Source organism: Symphodus melops (genome assembly GCF_947650265.1).
Source record: "Symphodus melops genome assembly, chromosome: 1".
NCBI lineage: Eukaryota > Metazoa > Chordata > Actinopteri > Labriformes > Labridae > Symphodus > Symphodus melops.
Window position 1 is genome coordinate 26,207,761 of NC_136691.1, and position 21,929 is coordinate 26,229,689.

Here is a 21,929-nt window from a genome sequence, read left to right on the forward strand (position 1 = left end):
ACTCTGTGTGAGCAGTGGGCTGAGGGGGGGGAGTACAGCTTCCCTGCTTTGTCTGTCTCCCCTGCTGTGGGGGACTGGCAGGAGGGCAGAGGTCAGCTGCTGTCCTTCACAGCCCTTCACCTGGAGGACTTCAAAGACCTGGAGAAGAAGGCCATATACCAGGTGTGTGTGAAGGTCCTAAATGTCCGGTCTCTGGCAGGAGTCAGGGAGTCGAGGTGGACCGAGTTCTTTGGCCCAGATGTTTCCCTGAAAGGCTGCTGGCGGTCCCTGTACAAGCTGCCTGTTGAAAAACGGACAGCTGACCTTCAGTGGAGGGTCGTACACGGAGCTATAGCTACAAACAGATACAAGGTGCACATTGATCCTGGGGTGGGGGGGCAGTGTGGGTTTTGTTCTGAGCCTGAAACTCTCACACACTTGTTTGTTGATTGTTCACGTCTCGCTCCTCTCTTTGAGATTTTATCTAAATGGTTTCAGGCTCTTGGGGAGGTCTTTTGTTTTGTTTTGTTTGTTTGTGGACCGAAGTACTCGGCTAAGAAAAAGGCCGTTCACACACTGATGAACTTTCTGTCAGGTTCTGCTAAGCTAGCCATCTGGCTGAGCAGGAAGAACCAGGACAAGGACTCTGGGTGTGTGGATCCTGTGATGGTTCTGAAGGGACTTGTGAAGGCCCGACTGAGGGTGGAGTTTGCCTATTATAACATGATGACTGACGTGCAGACCTTCACTCGTGTGTGGGCTGTTTGGGGGGGCTCTGTGCTCTGTGGGGGAGGGGGGACAACTGCTGGAAACATTCTGATTTTTGTTGTTTGTTGGTGATTTTTCTTTGTTGACTGTTTGTAAAACAATAATCTGACTTCTCTTTGAGAAGTTAATAAAGGTTTTGTAAAATCAAATCTCTCAAATCAGGGAGAGAGTGGGGAGAGACATGCAGGAAAGGAGCCACAGGCCGGACGCAAACCCGGGCCGGACGCAAACCCGGGCCGGACGCGAACCTGGGCCGCCCGCGCAAGGACCACAGCCTTGCAACATGGGATGCGCGCACTGCGCCACCAGCACCCCGAAGCTAGCTCTTTTTAGCATGTAAGCTTTATTCTTGTAGTAGCATTACATACAACAAACAGCTGGAGTTTATATCAACAGCATCAGTTCTGCTGGTTGTCAGTCACAAACTCATGTGGATCCTCTGAGCTGATGATGAGGCCAAATAAAAACACAAGCAGGATCACTAAAAATTACATGAAAGTTATTAAGACTCAGCCTCTGCCTGCCATGAATGTTTGTTCTGTGTTATATCAGTAAATCAACAGAAGTTAATCAATTGGTATCATTTAAGGAAAAGGAACAAAAATACAATGTTTCCATTTCCTTGATTGTATTTTATTTAAAAGCTGTCGGCTTCATATGAAGAAGTTTACTTCTCCATTTTCTTAAGTTAATGTAACTATTTAATACCAATTATGCATTCAATCATTTGTGAATTGTTCAAGTCTTTACAACATACCCTCCAAGTCAACCAAGGCCCTGATCCTGGTCCATATGGGGGGTGCAGATCTCTATGGGATTTACTGAAGACGCTGCTGATGGGAGGCGAGGCAGCAGAGACTTCAGACTGTCTGCTGACTGAATGAACTGCTGCTCCTCACTGAAACCTGTATCCATGAACATTCACTGCACCTCCTGGACTTTCAGCCCTGATCACCTGTGACATCAACCTCTGCACCCTGCATCTTGTCCCATCTCCCCCATCCCATTTTCAAGCCCAGCACAGTTTAGCAGATGGCTGTTCCGTCATGAGCCCGGGTCTGCTGAAGATTTCTGCCTGTTAAAAGGAAGTTTTTTTCTTGCCACGCTATGACGGATTAAGCTGGGCTCTTGTAATATAGCCATCAGTAAGGTCCTTTACCTGCTTTTTGTAAACATAACAATGAGCATGTTTACCTGTTCTTTTGTTAATGTTAACAGACAAACAGTAAGGTCCTTTACCTGCTTTTGTAAAGTGTCTCGAGATAACGCCTGTTATGAATTGATGCTATACAAATAAAGATTGATTGATTGATTGATTGATACAGAACTCCTGTCATACACTGATGCTTTTCTTGACTCTGGTCCACAAACACACCACATGTACTTACCAGAGAGTAAAGAGCATAGATGGTCATGAGTCAAGAGGTCAGAGGAAGGCCGAGGCTGATGATGATGCATGTTACCACATGCATTATGAAAGAGACTTTCTGCTCATAGCTGTCGAGCGCATCGGAGAGCTCATCTTTCTGGTGGGTGACGTTAGCGAAGTGATCTGTCATTCTTCAGATTGAAACCTAAAGAGAAAGAGATGAAGACAGAAGAGAGAAGAGAGTTTTAAGAACGTGTTGCATGAAACAATGAACAGCACTAATAACAAAGATGATGATTGTTATAGTATAGTTTTAAATGAAACAATGAACAGTACTAATAACAAAGATGATGATTGTTATAGTTTAGTTTAGTTTTAAATGAAACAATGAACAGTACTAATAACAAAGATGATGATTGTTATAGTTTAGTTTTAAATGAAACAATGAACAGCACTAAGAACAAAGATGATGATTGTTATAGTTTAGTTTAGTTTTAAATGAAACAATGAACAGCACTAATAACAAAGATGATGATTGTTATAGTTTAGTTTTAAATGAAACAATGAACAGCACTAATAACAAAGATGATGATTGTTATAGTTTAGTTTTAAATGAAACAATGAACAGCACTAATAACAAATATGATGATTGTTATAGTTTAGTTTTAAATGAAACAATGAACAGTACTAATAACAAAGATGATTGTTATAGTTTAGTTTAGTTTTAATTGAAACAATGAACAGTACTAATAACAAAGATGATGATTGTTATAGTTTAGTTTTAAATGAAACAATGAACAGTACTAATAACAAAGATGATTGTTATAGTTTAGTTTTAAATGAAACAATGAACAGCACTAATAACAAAGATGATGATTGTTATAGTTTAGTTTTAAATGAAACAATGAACAGTACTAATAACAAAGATGATGATTGTTATAGTTTAGTTTTAAATGAAACAATGAACAGTACGAATAACAAAGATGATTGTTATAGTTTAGTTTAGTTTTAAATGAAACAATGAACAGCACTAATAACAAAGATGATGATTGTTATAGTTTAGTTTTAAATGAAACAATGAACAGTACTAATAACAAAGATGATGATTGTTATAGTTTAGTTTAGTTTTAAATGAAACAATGAACAGTACTAATAACAAAGATGATGATTGTTATAGTTTAGTTTTAAATGAAACAATGAACAGTACTAATAACAAAGATGATGATTGTTATAGTTTAGTTTTAAATGAAACAATGAACAGCACTAATAACAAAGATGATGATTGTTATAGTTTAGTTTTAAATGAAACAATGAACAGTACTAATAACAAAGATGATTGTTATAGTTTAGTTTAGTTTTAAATGAAACAATGAACAGTGCTAATAACAAAGATGATGATTGTTATAGTTTAGTTTTAAATGAAACAATGAACAGCACTAATAACAAAGATGATGATTGTTATAGTTTAGTTTTAAATGAAACAATGAACAGTACTAATAACAAAGATGATGATTGTTATAGTTTAGTTTAGTTTTAAATGAAACAATGAACAGTACTAATAACAAAGATGATGATTGTTATAGTTTAGTTTTAAATGAAACAATGAACAGTACTAATAACAAAGATGATGATTGTTATAGTTTAGTTTTAAATGAAACAATGAACAGTACGAATAACAAAGATGATTGTTATAGTTTAGTTTAGTTTTAAATGAAACAATGAACAGCACTAATAACAAAGATGATGATTGTTATAGTTTAGTTTTAAATGAAACAATGAACAGTGCTAATAACAAAGATGATGATTGTTATAGTTTAGTTTTAAATGAAACAATGAACAGTACTAATAACAAAGATGATGATTGTTATAGTTTAGTTTTAAATGAAACAATGAACAGTACTAATAACAAAGATGATGATTGTTATAGTTTAGTTTAGTTTTAAATGAAACAATGAACAGTACTAATAACAAAGATGATGATTGTTATAGTTTAGTTTAGTTTTAAATGAAACAATGAACAGTACTAATAACAAAGATGATGATTGTTATAGTTTAGTTTAGTTTTAAATGAAACAATGAACAGTACTAAAAACAAAGATGATGATTGTTATAGTTTAGTTTAGTTTTAAATGAAACAATGAACAGTACTAATAACAAAGATGATTGTTATAGTTTAGTTTTAAATGAAACAATGAACAGTACTAATAACAAAGATGATGATTGTTATAGTTTAGTTTTAAATGAAACAATGAACAGCACTAATAACAAAGATGATGATTGTTATAGTTTAGTTTTAAATGAAACAATGAACAGTACTAATAACAAAGATGATTGTTATAGTTTAGTTTTAAATGAATTAATGAACAGCACTAATAACAAAGATGATGATTGTTATAGTTTAGTTTTAAATGAAACAATGAACAGCACTAATAACAAAGATGATTGTTATAGTTTAGTTCTAAATCAAACAATGAACAGTACTAATAACAAAGATCCTCAGATCATGTCACTCTAACTCACAGGTTTCAGAACTCAGCTCGTCTCATTTCCTTTGACATTAAAACTTTTCTAGAAATACATCTCAGTGGTGATGTTCGTTTGGATCAAAGAACAAAGAAACAATTTGTATTTATATGACGAGAGAAAAAATAAATATTTGATTTGTTATAAAGCTCAGAGTTTATTTGCAAATAACTTTAAAGTTATTTATTCCAAATTGAAAACAAGAATAACAGAATAACCACCGAAACCAAATGATAAGATTAGAATTATGTCATCATGTTGATATTCCTTCTCATGTCTGTTTGCACTCTTCTTTTCTATTGTATCTGTAGTAAGAAGACAACACTGAGCAGATGTCTGATGTTTCTCTGCAGCTGAACTGTCTAAAGTGATTATGATCAGTGAAGGTACTCTCTCACTTCCTGATCAGATAAAACATCTCTTCTAAGGAAGTGAGAAAAAAACGAGTCAGCATGATGATGTGTCTGGTGAAGAAACTAAGAAATGCAAAGGAAACAATAAGTGATGGACTAAAAATAGCTATCATTCTGAAAACATCCATCCTGAACCAGTGAAGAATGACCATTTAAAGAGTTCAAAAGCTACTTACAGAGCCATGAAGAGACAGAGAAATGTTTCCACAAACCAAAGTCCAATTTTATCAAAGTGGATCTTCTCTATCCAACATGCTGTGGCTTCCACAGAAGCTCAACACACAGCAACAAGACATGCAGGAGAAAGACCAAGCACAAAGATGATGCAAAACAAAGTGCTGAAAGACAAGAATGAGGAGGAACAAACCTTTGTATTCAAAGGAAGTCACAACTTTCTTACAGAGGAGATGAAAGAAAACGGACTGATGGTTGATCATTCACTTTGGATGAGTCTTTAAACCCAGATTCAAATGGAAGACTCCTCCCTGTCATTCTGAAGGAGGCTTCTTCATACCAACGTCTTCTCAGGATCTATTCTCTGTAAACAAGCGACGATGCCAAAGTGCTCTTCAAAAAGAGACAGACTGAACTCACAACCACGGATGAGTCTTCAGATGAGACTTCAGATGAGTCTTCAGATGAGATGAGTCCTCAGATGACACTTCAGATGAGTCTTCAGATGAGACTTCAGATGAGATGAGTCCTCAGATGAGTCTTCAGATGAGATGAGTCCTCAGATGAGTCTTCAGATGAGATGAGTCCTCAGATGAGTCTTCAGATGAGACTTCAGATGAGATGAGTCCTCAGATGAGTCTTCAGATGAGATGAGTCCTCAGATGACACTTCAGAAGAGTCTTCAGATGAGACTTCAGATGAGATGAGTCCTCAGATGAGTCTTCAGATCAGATGAGTCCTCAGATGAGTCTTCATATGAGTCTTCAGATGAGACTTCAGATGAGACTTCAGATGAGTCTTCAGATGAGTCTTCAGATGAGACTTCAGATGAGTCTTCAGATGAGACTTCAGATGAGATTTCAGATGAGATGAGACTACAGATGAGTCTTCAGATGAGACTTCAGATGAGTCTTCAGATGAGACTTCAGAAGAGACTTCAGATGAGACTTCAGATGAGATGAGTCTTCAGATGAGACTTCTGATGAGATGAGACTTCAGATGAGACTTCAGATGAGACTTCAGATGAGTCTTCAGATGAGACTTCAGATGAGACTTCAGATGAGTCTTCAGAAGAGACTTCAGATGAGTCTTCAGATGAGACTTCAGATGAGTCTTCAGATGAGACTTCAGAAGAGACTTCAGATGAGACTTCAGATGAGTCTTCAGATGAGACTTCAGATGAGACTTCAGATGAGTCTTCAGATAAGACTTCAGATGAGTCTTCAGATAAGACTTCAGATGAGTCTTCAGATGAGACTTCAGATGAGACTTCAGATGAGACTTCAGATGAGATGAGACTTCAGATGAGACTTCAGATGAGATTTCAGATAAGACTTCAGATGAGTCTTCAGATGAGACTTCAGATGACATGAGACTTCAGATGACACTTCAGATGAGTCTTCAGATGAGATGAGACTTCAGATGAGACTTCAGATGAGATTTCAGATAAGACTTCAGATGAGTCTTCAGATAAGACTTCAGATGAGTCTTCAGATGAGACTTCAGATGACATGAGACTTCAGATGACACTTCAGATGAGTCTTCAGATGAGATGAGACTTCAGATGAGTCTTCAGATGAGACTTCAGATGAGTCTTCAGATGAGACTTCAGAAGAGACTTCAGATGAGACTTCAGATGAGATGAGTCTTCAGATGAGACTTCTGATGAGATGAGTCTTCAGATGAGACTTCAGATGAGACTTCAGATGAGTCTTCAGATGAGACTTCAGATGAGACTTCAGATGAGTCTTCAGAAGAGACTTCAGATGAGACTTCAGATGAGTCTTCAGATGAGACTTCAGATGAGTCTTCAGATGAGACTTCAGAAGAGACTTCAGATGAGACTTCAGATGAGTCTTCAGATGAGACTTCAGATGAGACTTCAGATGAGTCTTCAGATGAGACTTCAGATGAGTCTTCAGATGAGACTTCAGATGAGACTTCAGATGAGACTTCAGATGAGATGAGACTTCAGATGAGACTTCAGATGAGATTTCAGATAAGACTTCAGATGAGTCTTCAGATAAGACTTCAGATGAGTCTTCAGATGAGACTTCAGATGAGACTTCAGATGAGACTTCAGATGAGATGAGACTTCAGATGAGACTTCAGATGAGATTTCAGATAAGACTTCAGATGAGTCTTCAGATGAGACTTCAGATGACATGAGACTTCAGATGACACTTCAGATGAGTCTTCAGATGAGATGAGACTTCAGATGAGACTTCAGATGAGATTTCAGATAAGACTTCAGATGAGTCTTCAGATAAGACTTCAGATGAGTCTTCAGATGAGACTTCAGATGACATGAGACTTCAGATGACACTTCAGATGAGTCTTCAGATGAGATGAGACTTCAGATGAGTCTTCAGATGAGACTTCAGATGAGTCTTCAGATGAGACTTCAGAAGAGACTTCAGATGAGACTTCAGATGAGATGAGTCTTCAGATGAGACTTCTGATGAGATGAGTCTTCAGATGAGACTTCAGATGAGACTTCAGATGAGTCTTCAGATGAGACTTCAGATGAGACTTCAGATGAGTCTTCAGAAGAGACTTCAGATGAGACTTCAGATGAGTCTTCAGATGAGACTTCAGATGAGTCTTCAGATGAGACTTCAGAAGAGACTTCAGATGAGACTTCAGATGAGTCTTCAGATGAGACTTCAGATGAGACTTCAGATGAGTCTTCAGATGAGACTTCAGATGAGTCTTCAGATGAGACTTCAGATGAGACTTCAGATGAGACTTCAGATGAGATGAGACTTCAGATGAGACTTCAGATGAGATTTCAGATAAGACTTCAGATGAGTCTTCAGATGAGACTTCAGATGACATGAGACTTCAGATGACACTTCAGATGAGTCTTCAGATGAGATGAGACTTCAGATGAGATTTCAGATAAGACTTCAGATGAGTCTTCAGATAAGACTTCAGATGAGTCTTCAGATGAGACTTCAGATGACATGAGACTTCAGATGACACTTCAGATGAGTCTTCAGATGAGATGAGACTTCAGATGAGACTTCAGATGAGATTTCAGATAAGACTTCAGATGAGTCTTCAGATAAGACTTCAGATGAGTCTTCAGATGAGACTTCAGATGACATGAGACTTCAGATGACACTTCAGGTGAGACTTCAGATGAGATGAGACGTCAGATGAGACTTCAGATGAGATTTCAGATGAGACTTCAGATCAGTCTTCAGATGAGATGAGATTGGCTTGTGAACAGAGTCAGAGTCTGTTTATTCCAGTTCTTTTGTCTCATCATCAATATCCTTTTAGGGGACATGTGGGGACATGTGTGCATCATCAACATCCTTTTAGGGGACATGTGGGGACATGTGTGCATCATCAACATCCTTTTAGATGAGACTTCAGATGAGTCTTCAGATGAGACTTCAGATGAGTCTTCAGATGAGACTTCAGATGAGACTTCAGATGAGACTTCAGATGAGATGAGACTTCAGATGAGACTTCAGATGAGATTTCAGATAAGACTTCAGATGAGTCTTCAGATAAGACTTCAGATGAGTCTTCAGATGAGACTTCAGATGAGACTTCAGATGAGACTTCAGATGAGATGAGACTTCAGATGAGACTTCAGATGAGATTTCAGATAAGACTTCAGATGAGTCTTCAGATGAGACTTCAGATGACATGAGACTTCAGATGACACTTCAGATGAGTCTTCAGATGAGATGAGACTTCAGATGAGACTTCAGATGAGATTTCAGATAAGACTTCAGATGAGTCTTCAGATAAGACTTCAGATGAGTCTTCAGATGAGACTTCAGATGACATGAGACTTCAGATGACACTTCAGATGAGTCTTCAGATGAGATGAGACTTCAGATGAGTCTTCAGATGAGACTTCAGATGAGTCTTCAGATGAGACTTCAGAAGAGACTTCAGATGAGACTTCAGATGAGATGAGTCTTCAGATGAGACTTCTGATGAGATGAGTCTTCAGATGAGACTTCAGATGAGACTTCAGATGAGTCTTCAGATGAGACTTCAGATGAGACTTCAGATGAGTCTTCAGAAGAGACTTCAGATGAGACTTCAGATGAGTCTTCAGATGAGACTTCAGATGAGTCTTCAGATGAGACTTCAGAAGAGACTTCAGATGAGACTTCAGATGAGTCTTCAGATGAGACTTCAGATGAGACTTCAGATGAGTCTTCAGATGAGACTTCAGATGAGTCTTCAGATGAGACTTCAGATGAGACTTCAGATGAGACTTCAGATGAGATGAGACTTCAGATGAGACTTCAGATGAGATTTCAGATAAGACTTCAGATGAGTCTTCAGATGAGACTTCAGATGACATGAGACTTCAGATGACACTTCAGATGAGTCTTCAGATGAGATGAGACTTCAGATGAGATTTCAGATAAGACTTCAGATGAGTCTTCAGATAAGACTTCAGATGAGTCTTCAGATGAGACTTCAGATGACATGAGACTTCAGATGACACTTCAGATGAGTCTTCAGATGAGATGAGACTTCAGATGAGACTTCAGATGAGATTTCAGATAAGACTTCAGATGAGTCTTCAGATAAGACTTCAGATGAGTCTTCAGATGAGACTTCAGATGACATGAGACTTCAGATGACACTTCAGGTGAGACTTCAGATGAGATGAGACGTCAGATGAGACTTCAGATGAGATTTCAGATGAGACTTCAGATCAGTCTTCAGATGAGATGAGATTGGCTTGTGAACAGAGTCAGAGTCTGTTTATTCCAGTTCTTTTGTCTCATCATCAATATCCTTTTAGGGGACATGTGGGGACATGTGTGCATCATCAACATCCTTTTAGGGGACATGTGGGGACATGTGTGCATCATCAACATCCTTTTAGGGGACATGTGGGGACATGTGTGCATCATCAACATCCTTTTAGGGCAGGGTTTCTTAACCATCTGCAGGGCGCCACCTGCAGGGCCGCGAGGGGATAATATGTTTGCATCTGTGGGCCATAAGGGCTGTGATCGTTGGCCTGCAATATACTCTCCGACCACCAGAGGCAGTATCATCAGTTGGAAGTTGGCCCCCCACCCCACGCAAAACTTCGGGTTCATAGTCGCATTTGTTTGTGCTTCGTTTGTGCTGTAAAAAGTTTCGTTTGTGCTGTTTCTGTTTTTGAGTTATTAACGATTATTATATAGGTCATCCTGAGGTCACCTAGCCCCCCATCTTCTCCAAATTGACCCGGAATTGTCGCGTTTGTTTGTGCTTCGTTTGTGCTGGTTTGTGCTGTAAAAAGTTTCGTTTGTGCTATTATGAATTTATAGAAATAGCGCATTTTAATTTCACGCGATGACGTCACTCAGCCCCCCATCTGCTCCGAATCGACCCAGAATGGTTGCGTTTGTTTGTGCTTCGTTTGTGCTGGATTGTGCTGTAAATATTTTCGTTTGTGCTGTTTTGGTTTTATAGATATTTTAAATCTTATTGTCGGGCGATGACGTCACCCCTCCCTCCGGGGATTCCCCGGAAATGGTCTCGTATATTTTCAATTGGTTTAAGTGCCATAAACATATTCGCTCAAAAGTGCTTTTATTGATATTTATTATCAAGCGACGCTGGTAACTCACTGTCATGCTTCATTTTTGTTTTCTTTTTTGAATCCATTCAGGACTGGATCTACATTGTTTTTTTTACTACATTAATCGAATTGCACCCGTGATGGCTTTACCTGATCATAACTTCTTGATGCATCTTCCTTGTATTGCCTTCCTGTCCAAAACATGTCTGAAATTCCAATAAAAAGATGTTGTTCCATCTAGACGTGTACTTTTATTTTTTTTTTTAAAGGAGCATCATGCTCTACATTTATATCTACATTTATTTACCATTATGGGGCGCTCAAACAAGTTAAGCACACCTTTGATTGAAAAAAGGGCGCAAAAATCTACCTTCCCATGCACTTTCAGAGAACAGAATTACAATTCGTCTGCAAAACAAGATTTCTGCCCAATGTAAGTGAAATGTTTAAACAATACCATACAATGTAGAGTGAAAGACATTGCTCACAGAATATTGGTAATGCAGAAATACTGTCCTCAATGACTAGGAATTTTTATGCTTGCTAAAATTATATATTATTGTGTTAGATGTGGCAGACAAAATTTACAGTACGATAAAGACAAAATTGAAGAGGAAAATCTGCATCATAAACAAAAGAATTAGGAAACTAAATACATTTTCATTAAAGTAACCCATTAGCTAGATAAATTTCCTATGCATTTGACTTATATTAGGCATAGCACACAATGTAAAACAAATAGCAAAGACGTACTTAAGCAATCATTGCTAATTATATTAATTTGTTTTTAAACTAGATGCCCAAAAAAACAGCCGTGGACAGAGACTCTATTTTTGCTGTTCTCTGTGCATCAAAAGAGGCCATACTCCAAAATGGAAACATTGCCACTCCAAATGCCAGAGTATGGACAGATGTGAGTGAGCAACTGGGAAACAAGACCTCTGCAAAGGCCCTGTACACCTTTGTCAAGGCAAACAGACACAACATCTGGACAGCTTTAGGATTCAGTCATCCTGAAACTAATGATGACACTGACACTGAATCAGGTTCCCTTGTCCCCGAACCTAAAAATGATCAGGATTTTCAGCTTCAAGTTCCTTTTGACAAGTGGAAGGAATTTATTCCTGAAAAGGCAGACTACAAGGACAAGTATTCTCGAAACGAAAAAAGAGAATATACAATTTTGAAACCTGGCACCTGGACTCATGTTATAAATGAGCAGATCTGGAAGGCAGTGAAAAGTACTTGCACATTTGTTTTCAAAAGAGCCAGGGTTTATCCATCAGTCACAAGTACTTATATTGAAATCAGAGGCCACTGTAAGGAGTGTTCTGGTCTTCTTGACATGAGTTGTGACAGAGAGCCTGCAATTAACAGCCCGATGGTGCTTAACTGTTGCATCACAAACAATGATGACTCCCTGCACACTGGCGGTTCAAAGCGCTTCATGTCTGGACAGTTGCGTGTACAGATAGCCAAAGAACTGTGTGAGGGCAGAATGGAACCCCATGTGTGGCGTGCATCGCAGGCAGAGAAGTTGATGGAGTTTGGAGATCCTGAGCCGAGTCATCTACCAAATTTGGCCACCCTGCGCAAAGCAAAACAAGAAAAAAATGATGTGGAATTAGGTGACAAAGATCCCATTTTGTCATTGCAGCTACTGAAGTACAGTGCACCCCACGGTAGCAGCATTAAAGACATTGGACTGGACAAGTTTTTCTGTCACTACTGGAGTCAAACACAAATGCATGTGTACAAGACCTTATTAAAGAAATCTCATGACACAGTGTGTTTTGATGCAACTGGCTCAGTAGTCAAAAAACTGGTGAGACCAAATGGCTCCTCCGGTCAAATCTTTTTATATCAGGGTGTTCTCACAGGGCATAACAGCTCTAGTGTCCCAGTGGTGCAAATGTTGTCAGAGAAACATGATGTGAACGCTATCACACAGTGGCTGACAGAATGGATTCGCGCAGGTGCACCTGTTCCAAAAGAAGTTGTGAGTGATTTTTCTCTGGCCATTCTTGGAGCTCTGGTCAAGGCTTTTACCCCTCACCCTGACCTCAAGGCCTACATCAATGAATGCTTTAATGCATTGCTTGGGAACCCATCTGCAAAACTGCCCCCTTGTTTTGTCAGGGTTGATGTGGCACACTGCATTAAAATGATCTGCCAGTGGGACTGCCTGAAAAAGAAAACACATTGTGTTAAAGATTTCTTTGTGAGATCAATAGCACAGCTTGTCAAGTCACAATCTGTTGAACATGTAAAAAACCTCATACATGCCATCACTACTGTGGCACTCAGCGAAGCAGAGGGCAATGACAGTTCAGGGGCTCCTCTCCCATCAGAAAGGTGCAAGAAATACCTGAAAGCTCAAATTGCAGAGGAGGTTGTCATCATTCCAGATGAAACAGTTGAGGGACAGGAACCAGTGGATGCATTTGGTCATATCCAGACAACCGCCCGACAGTGGGTGTGAACTGAAATATGTGAGGAGAGCAGGTCACTTGCCAAGGCTGATGGAGACAGAGATAACATCCACTTCCTCCCTGAGATTATTTCCCACATAATAAGACTCGGAAGTTACTTACCACTCTGGACGGGAATAATGGTCCCTCTTTTCCGAAACACCAGCATCACTGCAAGCTCAGCTGCTGTTGAAGCAGCATTCAAAAACATTAAACATGGACTTTTCAAGCATGAAAACCTGCCTATTCGGGTGGATCGATTCATGGCTCGTCATCTTTCCTTCATCGAAGGAAACATGCGGATTTGTTGTGCAAAACAAAAAACAGAGGAGAATGCAGTTGATTTAATTACTGTCACAGGACCTGACCCTGTCTCCACTACTGCCAACAGTGTAAAAGATGAAAGAAAAAAGGAAGTTCATGCTTGTGAGGAGTCTGCTGCTGCTGCTGCAAACATTGTTCAAACAGATGAGGATGCTGTTGAAAACTGGAGAGGCCTAGCAGTTCCACCCAAAAAAAGGAAGATGAGTTCCTATCTTGCTCCTTGTCCTGAATGGCTGCACACAGACCCATCTGTGGACCGGAAAAAAGTCAAAGTGCAGCTGTTGAAAAACGAAAACAAACAACAGCCTGTTAAACTTGGCAAATCAAGAGTGTCAGTGCTTAACACTTGTGCATTTGATGCAGTTCTTCAGAGTTCATGTTGCTCTTTTTGTGACAGCTATTGTTTTGAAAACATTGTAATTCGCCAGGAATATGACAAAAAGTTCCTCGAGCTGGTTAAAACCATTGTCACAAAGGGTGTAACCCAGCAGGTATACTCACAGAGGGCAGAACTGCTGAGGGGAATGTTCAAAGCTGTCCACCTGAAATCTGGTGCCCTCCAAATCGATGCACAATGCCACATCTCTGCTGTAATTAAGAGAACCATGAGGACTCTTTCAAGTGTTTGTTTCACAAAACAATGTTCCTCACAGTACTGTGATCTAAGCAAGCAAGTCACTAGGGAAGTTCCACTTGTGTCTACCCACATTGCTGTTCTGCAGACGTGTGGCATGTCTCATCTTGAGGTGGCTGTGGAACAAGGACTCAACCTTCCTGACTCTCCGTGCCTCAGGCCAATCCAAAGCCCATCTCAGTGTCCTCCTGAATTAAAAAAGCAAGACTGCAAGACAGGAAAGGTTCTGTGTTCAGGGAAGGTAACCCACAGCTACAGTCTAGCAGAACTTGTGTGGATTGACACTGACCTTGGCAGCCATTCTTTCAGAACTCCATCACAGACAAATGCCTCACAGAGCGAAGTTGCATTATCTGAATTTCCCTCCAGGCTGGTGCTCCAAGGGAAGACGCTTATTTTGAGGGCAGTCATTGCTTTCCAGGGAGGCTTGACCCAGGATGCTCTTGGACATTATGTGGCATATTGCAAGAGGGCTGCATCTGTCTGGGAGATGTATGATGACCTGGGAAGTGTAGTGAAAGCAGCATCAGAGAACACCAAGATCTACTCGCATGCTGTGTTATATACAAAAGAGTGATCACTGGTTGTTGTTGTCGTTTTGTATAGTTAATAACAGATGGATATGTTCTGTATTACTCTTCAAATGTTCCATTGTTACCATCACGTCATGCTCTATTTTGCACATAAAGCCATTGTTAGAAACAGGAGTCTTTTTCTTCATGCAGTCAACAGCGTCAAATGCATGCACATCTATTATACAGTGCTTAATAACATTGTTAGGCCAAATTATATTTTGACATTTAAATAAAATAGAATTACTACTACTACTACTTAAAATATAATTTCAGTTAAAGAGCTTTGGACTTGTCACCATTGGAGAAACACAAAAAACATGTTAGTCATTACCAATGCTAGTAATTTATGGCAGCTGGTGTGGCATGAACTTTAGGTGGTGGTGTAATAAATGTCTTTTCAGTAATCATTTAGATGATTTGGAGATATTAATTAGGCAGATTAAATACCCATGCAATATCAAGTTGTGTGCAGAAGTTTGCAATGTGAACTAGCAAAATTGCTATTAACTGCTGTAAAGCCACAGCAGCAGAAATTAATACGAAAAAATAACACTGAAAAAGGCACTTTTTTCGATAGTGAAAAACTGTTGCGTGACATATTTACCTTGAGTTCTCCTTTCATCGGCGGTGCAGGATGTTGAAGTATGGAAAAAAAGTTACAAGACCACGTGGAATTAAAAGATAAATACGGCAGCACGAGAAAAGCCTTCGGGCTTTAACCGAACATACAGGTAATATGTTGCACGAGACCATTTCCGGGGAATCCCCGGAGGGAGGGGTGACGTCATCGCCCGACAATAAGACTTAAAATATCTATAAAACCAAAACAGCACAAACGAAAATATTTACAGCACAATCCAGCACAAACGAAGCACAAACAAACGCGAACATTCTGGGTCGATTCGGAGCAGATGGGGGGCTGAGTGACGTCATCGCGTGAAATTAAAATACGCTATTTCTATAAATTCATAATAGCACAAACGAAACTTTTTACAGCACAAACCAGCACAAACGAAGCACAAACAAACGCGACAATTCCGGGTCAATTTGGAGAAGATGGGGGGCTGAGTGACCTCAGGATGACCTATATAATAATCGTTAATAACTCAAAAACAGAAACAGCACAAACGAAACTTTTTACAGCACAAACCAGCACAAACGAAGCACAAACAAATGCGACTATGAACCCGAAGTTTTGCGTGGGGTGGGGGGCCAACTTCACGCAGGTTACATCATGATGAGAAGAATATTTAGCTTAACGTCTATGGAGAAGTCTCAACTCTGCTAGGTGACTACCCTGAGGCCCCGTTTACACGGAGACGCTGTGACAGAAACGCATCGAACCGACCGCACTCCGGATTGGAAGTACAGACCGTCTACACAGCAGGTCTCTGAGTGAAAACGATGCAGTTTTCACGCCCAGCCAGTAGTGGGCAGTGGAACTTTACAGCGCAACACTCAGCAGTATAACCACTTCCTCCACAACTGTTTAGCGGCTAGTTCTCCTAAGTCTTACCTAAACGCTGCGTATGGTCGCCCTGTACTCGGGTAAAGGTTGAACTGTTTGCCGCAAGTATTCGATGCTCTTTTGGCGGCGACACACACAATGTATCATATCAAGGTTCTGTTTTAAAAGACGATACAACGCGAATAGCTGCTGAAGCACATAGCCGCTGCAATTGTTGTTTGTTCTCGACTACTGCGCATGTCCAAATGTTTCGTCTTACTGTCACAGCGTCTCCGTGTAAACGGGGCCAGAATCTGAAAGGAAACGTAATGGAGAGGTTCTTAAAACGAAAAAATAATGACGGCAACGGGGGCAGCGCTACACAAAACAGAATGCTCTTTTTAATTTCACCAAATCTACCCAACTTCATTGAGCACCTAATTTTATTGCTTTTGTTGCTAAGTTTATATTGGGTTACTTATCTGACAAACATGCACTAAAACATGGTTTTATATGAGCTTAACTTGTGCAAAGTTTAATGCATAATTAGCCTATGTATAGGTTATACATTGATTAAAAAAAACATACAAATGAAGAACAGTATTAATTACTACATAGTGACACAAATAGCTATTAAATAAAAATGACCGCAAAAGTTAAATCAGAACCATTCACTCGATTGGGCCCCAGACTACCTTGCCCTGAAAATGTTGGGCCCCAAGGTCAAAAAGGTTAAGAAACCCTGATTTAGGGGACATGTGGGGAGATATGTGCTAACCAAAGAGCATCATCTGAAGAGCAGAACTTCCTGTTTAGGAAGTCACCATGTACTTACACATCTGTTGTGTCTTAAACCAAGAGCTCAGATTACAAATATTTCTCATGACCCGGCTGAATCCAAAGGTCAGACAACTACTTGTGCCTGTTATTCTTTCTCCTACAGTAGACAGTGTGCTCACATTACCAGATGTAGTACATGTATGAAAATCCAGCGAAACGCTCTAATCGACTGTGTGTTGTTGTTGACACCGAAGGAAATTCCTTAAAAGCAGAAATAGGAAAAGCGATGCCAAAGATAATGTGCCGTTAGAACTGATAGACAGACTGAGCAGATCCTCTTTCCTCCAACACAAGAGTGACACAACATTAAATAGAATCCCATGAACAGGAAGAGGTGTGAACACATTGATGCAGCCAACATTATCTGAAAATAATTCAAGGTACAGGCTGTCCCATCATACACAGGTAGGCTGGTTTTTAAACCTTTATTTAAGCAGGAAGAGAAACTCATTGAGATTAAACTGTCACGATCTGGGTAGGAAACAGGAGAGGAGGACCCAAGTGCAGAACCAAAATTTATTAACAAAAAGATAAAACAAAAACTTACAAGGAAAAATCCAAAAACCAGGACGGAGAAAACACAGGGAGCAGGGAGAAGCAGCAACCAAAGCCGACGACATACAAAAGATACTGACAAAGACAATACAATGAACCAACAAGAAACTGAGGCAAACACAGAGACTAAATAGACAAGGGGTAATCAGACACAGGTGATACTAATGAGACAGGTGAGGAACATCAGGGTAATCACTAAGGCGGGAAACACAAGGAACAAAGAACACCAGACCAGAACACTGAGGACAAGTACAAAGTAAAACCCAACACTGACACCACCACCAAAACCTGATCTACAAAATAAAACAGGAAACAGGCATACAGGCCTTAGTCAGTTCCGGTGGACGGCCTGGAGGCCGAACAGACTCAGGGGAGAGTTCTGGGGGTTGGCCAGGAGGCCGAGCAGGCACAGGAGAGAGTTCAGGTGTCGGCTGGACCACAGAGGAGAAGACGTCAGGCATCGACTGGGCCGCCGAGGAAACGTCGTTGGACGTCGGCCGGACTGCAGAGGGAAGCTCAGGCGTCGGCCGGATCACAAAGGGAATGTCGTTTTGCGTCGGCCGGATCACAAAGGGAATGTCGTTTTGCGTCAGCCGGACTGCCGAGGGAAGCTCAGGCGTCAGCCGGACCGCAGAGGAGACGTCGTTGGGTGTCGGCCGGACCACAGAGGAGATGTCGTCGGGTGTTGGCCAAACTAGCGAGGAGACCTCGTCGGGCATCGGCCCGAATGCCAAGGGAACCTCAACTTGACGCCGACGGCGTTCAGCAGGCACGGGTACAGGAAGCTGACAAGCTCTGCCGAAGCTGGTGGCAGACGGCGTTCAGCAGGCACGGGGACAGGAAGCTGACAACGCTCTGCCGAAGCTGGTGGCAGACGGCGTTCAGCCGGAACGGGGACAGGAAGCAGACGGCGCTCTGCCGGAACGGGTACAGGAAGCAGAGGCTTAGTAGAGGCTGAGTTTTAGGCTGCTGTGGAGGGCTTGACTCAAAAAATGCTCTCGTCCAGTCGGGGAGCATATGAGTCAGCCAAGGCCTCGAGTAAATCTCCCTTCGAGCCTCAGCAATGGCTGCCTCCCTTTCCTCCTCACAGCAAGCCATTTTAAAGTCATTTTTAATGCACGTTAGGTTATATGTAACCTCACGCAGATCAAACGAAAAAAATCCTGCTGGGTCCATTGTTGGTCGGTTCATTCTGTCACGATCTGGGTAGGAAACAGGAGAGGAGGACCCAAGTGCAGAACCAAAATTTATTAACAAAAAGATAAAACAAAAACTTACAAGGAAAAATCCAAAATCCAAAAACCAGGATGGAGAAAACACAGGGAGCAGGGAGAAGCAGCAACCAAAGCCGACGACATACAAAAGATACTGACAAAGACAATACAATGAACCAACAAGAAACAGAGGCAAACACAGAGACTAAATAGACAAGGGGTAATCAGACGCAGGTGAGACTAACGAGACAGCTGAGGAACATCAGGGTAATCACTAAGGCGGGAAACACAAGGAACAAAGAACACCAGACCAGAACACTGAGGACAAGTACAAAGTAAAACCCAACACTGACACCACGACCAAAACCAGATCTACAAAATAAAACAGGAAACACTAAAGACTAGACTTAAAACACAAGACAGGAAATAAACTAACAGGCAACATAGAAGAACACAAGGATACAGGGAAACACACTCAGGACTAAAGTAAAACACACTAGGAACATACATACACAGAACACGATGGAAATAATAAAAACTAAAACAAGATTAAATACAGAACAAAACCAAACCATGACATAAACATCTCTTTGTCACGAGTGTCCTGGACATAACAAACACAAGGAAAAAGACAACAAGCAGCCAGACAGAGGAATACAAAAATACATCACAGATTCATCCTTGGGCAAATGAAAGACACAAATAAGAGTTTTGAACAGCACATGTTTGTCAGAATACATAACATAAAGATATTAGGGAGAACATCTACAGCCAGATGTCTCTGCCTCCGAGCCCGTTCACTTCCTCTTCAAAGTGTCCAACGACAGAAGGTTGTTCACTTTCAGTTCACTCTGTAATGTAAAGGGAGCCGCACATTTAAACACCTGTTTTCCAAGCTCCATTCTGGCCTTTGGAACAGATAATCATAGCTCATAAAAAGTCTGTGACAGAGTCAGATTATGGCCATGTAAGAAAACAGTCTGCCAGGGTCATATTAGGTCGTTTTACTGAGTTCACCCCACCAGGGGGATAATCACGTCTGTGTATGTGGAAACATTGGATCATTTATACTGCCTGCTACAGATATATCTGAAGATGACTGAGCTTGCATCAAAGACACTGTGTGTTTGTGACAACTTCATCATGTCAGCAGGTTGTGTCTGTGTATGAACCTTCACAAATTATTATTATTTATCTCTTTTTATTGAAGGCTTTTTAAATGAGTACAGCGAACAGAAAGGACATTTGAAACTCTTCACATAAATTATTCAGAAGCTGTATGTTCACAAGCCTGCCTGCAAGTTCCCCCTCCCCCAAGCATGTTCGTACCATCAATACACTTACACAAACATATACACATATACTTGAACAAAGTAACTCAATAAAAACAAACATGTATGTTGTCAACCTGGCCCCTTCGTGCCGTATATATATAACGTACTGGAACACATGCAAAATATTCAGAATTATTTCAAAGGGTTGGTCTAGCGGGAACTTTGTGTTGTATGTTTTCAGTTTTTCACATTTGAAGAGCAGGTGTTTTACCTGTGTACACTTAAACAATACATACGTGTTCACATAAATATATTTCCTTCTTTGTTCCCTTCCCATTAGTGTCTCAAAGAGCAGTTAATCATAAATCACATGATTATGTCATATTTATTCTATGTTGCTTCATGGCACCAGTCTAGAACAGTGGGAGCTGAAGGGTCTTTCCATCTACAGTAGATCAGCTTTTTAGTGACTGCAAAGGCTGTAGTCAGCCGCTTGCTGTTAAACTGAACTTCCAGTCTGGAGAAAACTCCAAGCAGGCATACTGCGGGTCTATTTGTTTCTTCATTTCACTTACTTATTGACAAACCTCCACACAGAAGCTCTTATTTGTTTGTCCTTGGAGACTGTGTGGGCTCTGCAGCAGATCTCATCCCATGCTCCATCAGTTATGTCACAACCTAAATCTGTGCTCCACACTCTCCTTGTTCCCTGAAAGTTTGTTTTCTTCTTAATAAGTTCTTTATAAATTACAGGTGTGTATTTTGGATAGATCTCACTCTAATATGAATTTATCCCAGTGTGTTGCAGACAGGTTTTTTCTTTAAATAGGATGATAGTTAGCTTGTAGCATAACGTTAGCTTTTTACTTCTCTGGGCTGCATTAACTCTTCAAACGTCATATAAATGATGTTCATCTGTAAAGATTATCCCGCTGAACACATCAGAAACGTGTGTTTGACACAGAGCTTATATTCTGCAATGATCCAAAATCCAAAAATCCAAAAATCCCATAGGCAAACCACCGGCGCCATTTTTTCAGATTGGCCTACAAAAATACGTCATTACTACACCAGTCTATAAAGGAAGTCTAAGTCTAAGAGGACATCTGGTCCTCCTGGGAAAGATAAGCTCCCATATGACCCTGTCCAAGGATACAGTGTGCAAGGCTTTCTCACTCCCAGCTTCAAGCTTCTACTCGGTAAAGAAGTACCACCACTCCCAGCTTCATCAGTACAGCCCCAGGACTGGTCTTTGCCAAGGAGACAACAGTGAGGAAGAGTGTTTTTTGCTTCTTCACCATGAAGGGATCCTTGATCCTGAAGCCTTGCCCACTGCACAGAAACCACCTGGCCTTAGTGCTACGCCTCACTGGTATCTATAAAACACCTTTAGGGACTTCTGCACTGAGGACACAGAAGATCTGTTTTGTCCAAAACCAGCTGTGGCTCGTCCGTAAATATGCACGCTACTATTACAGTCCCTGACAAAAGTCTCGTCACTTATCCATTTTGTAGAAACAACGGCTTATAACCTGAATTTTAATGAATCAGTTGGTTTTAGAAATGCCTCATATGAAAGCTTAAACCTTCCCAATTTATGTTTAATATACTAAAATAAATGTGCTTCACTGAAGAAAGATTGATCATTTAATGATCAGAGGTTTTGCCAAGACAAAAGTTGTGTCGCCTACAGAGAGTAATGTGAAAATTAAACAAATCATTTACTTGAAATACAAAAATATGTTGCATAACATCAGTGAATTAAGTAGTGGTGCCGTGAGATCCATATCTAATGTCTTGTATGACTTCCAT

General features: G+C 40.4%; 2 long non-coding RNA genes across 3 annotated transcripts; both read right to left on the minus strand.

Annotated features, from left to right (window-relative positions):
* Positions 1-11,871: 11,871 nt before the first annotated feature.
* LOC306834155 lies at positions 11,872-13,255 on the minus strand. The gene is made up of 2 exons (XR_013780456.1): positions 13,152-13,255; positions 11,872-12,968 (listed from the first exon to the last, which is right to left on the minus strand). It is a non-coding gene; the product is annotated as an uncharacterized lncRNA (long non-coding RNA).
* A 423-nt stretch (positions 13,256-13,678) lies between these two features.
* LOC306833654 lies at positions 13,679-15,704 on the minus strand. 2 transcript variants are annotated; one of them, XR_013780399.1, is made up of 5 exons: positions 15,392-15,704; positions 14,502-14,714; positions 14,286-14,419; positions 14,080-14,166; positions 13,679-13,856 (listed from the first exon to the last, which is right to left on the minus strand). It is a non-coding gene; the product is annotated as an uncharacterized lncRNA (long non-coding RNA). The 2 variants fall into 2 exon arrangements; XR_013780400.1 differs by having other exon boundaries at positions 14,286-14,400; positions 15,392-15,679.
* Positions 15,705-21,929: the final 6,225 nt, after the last annotated feature.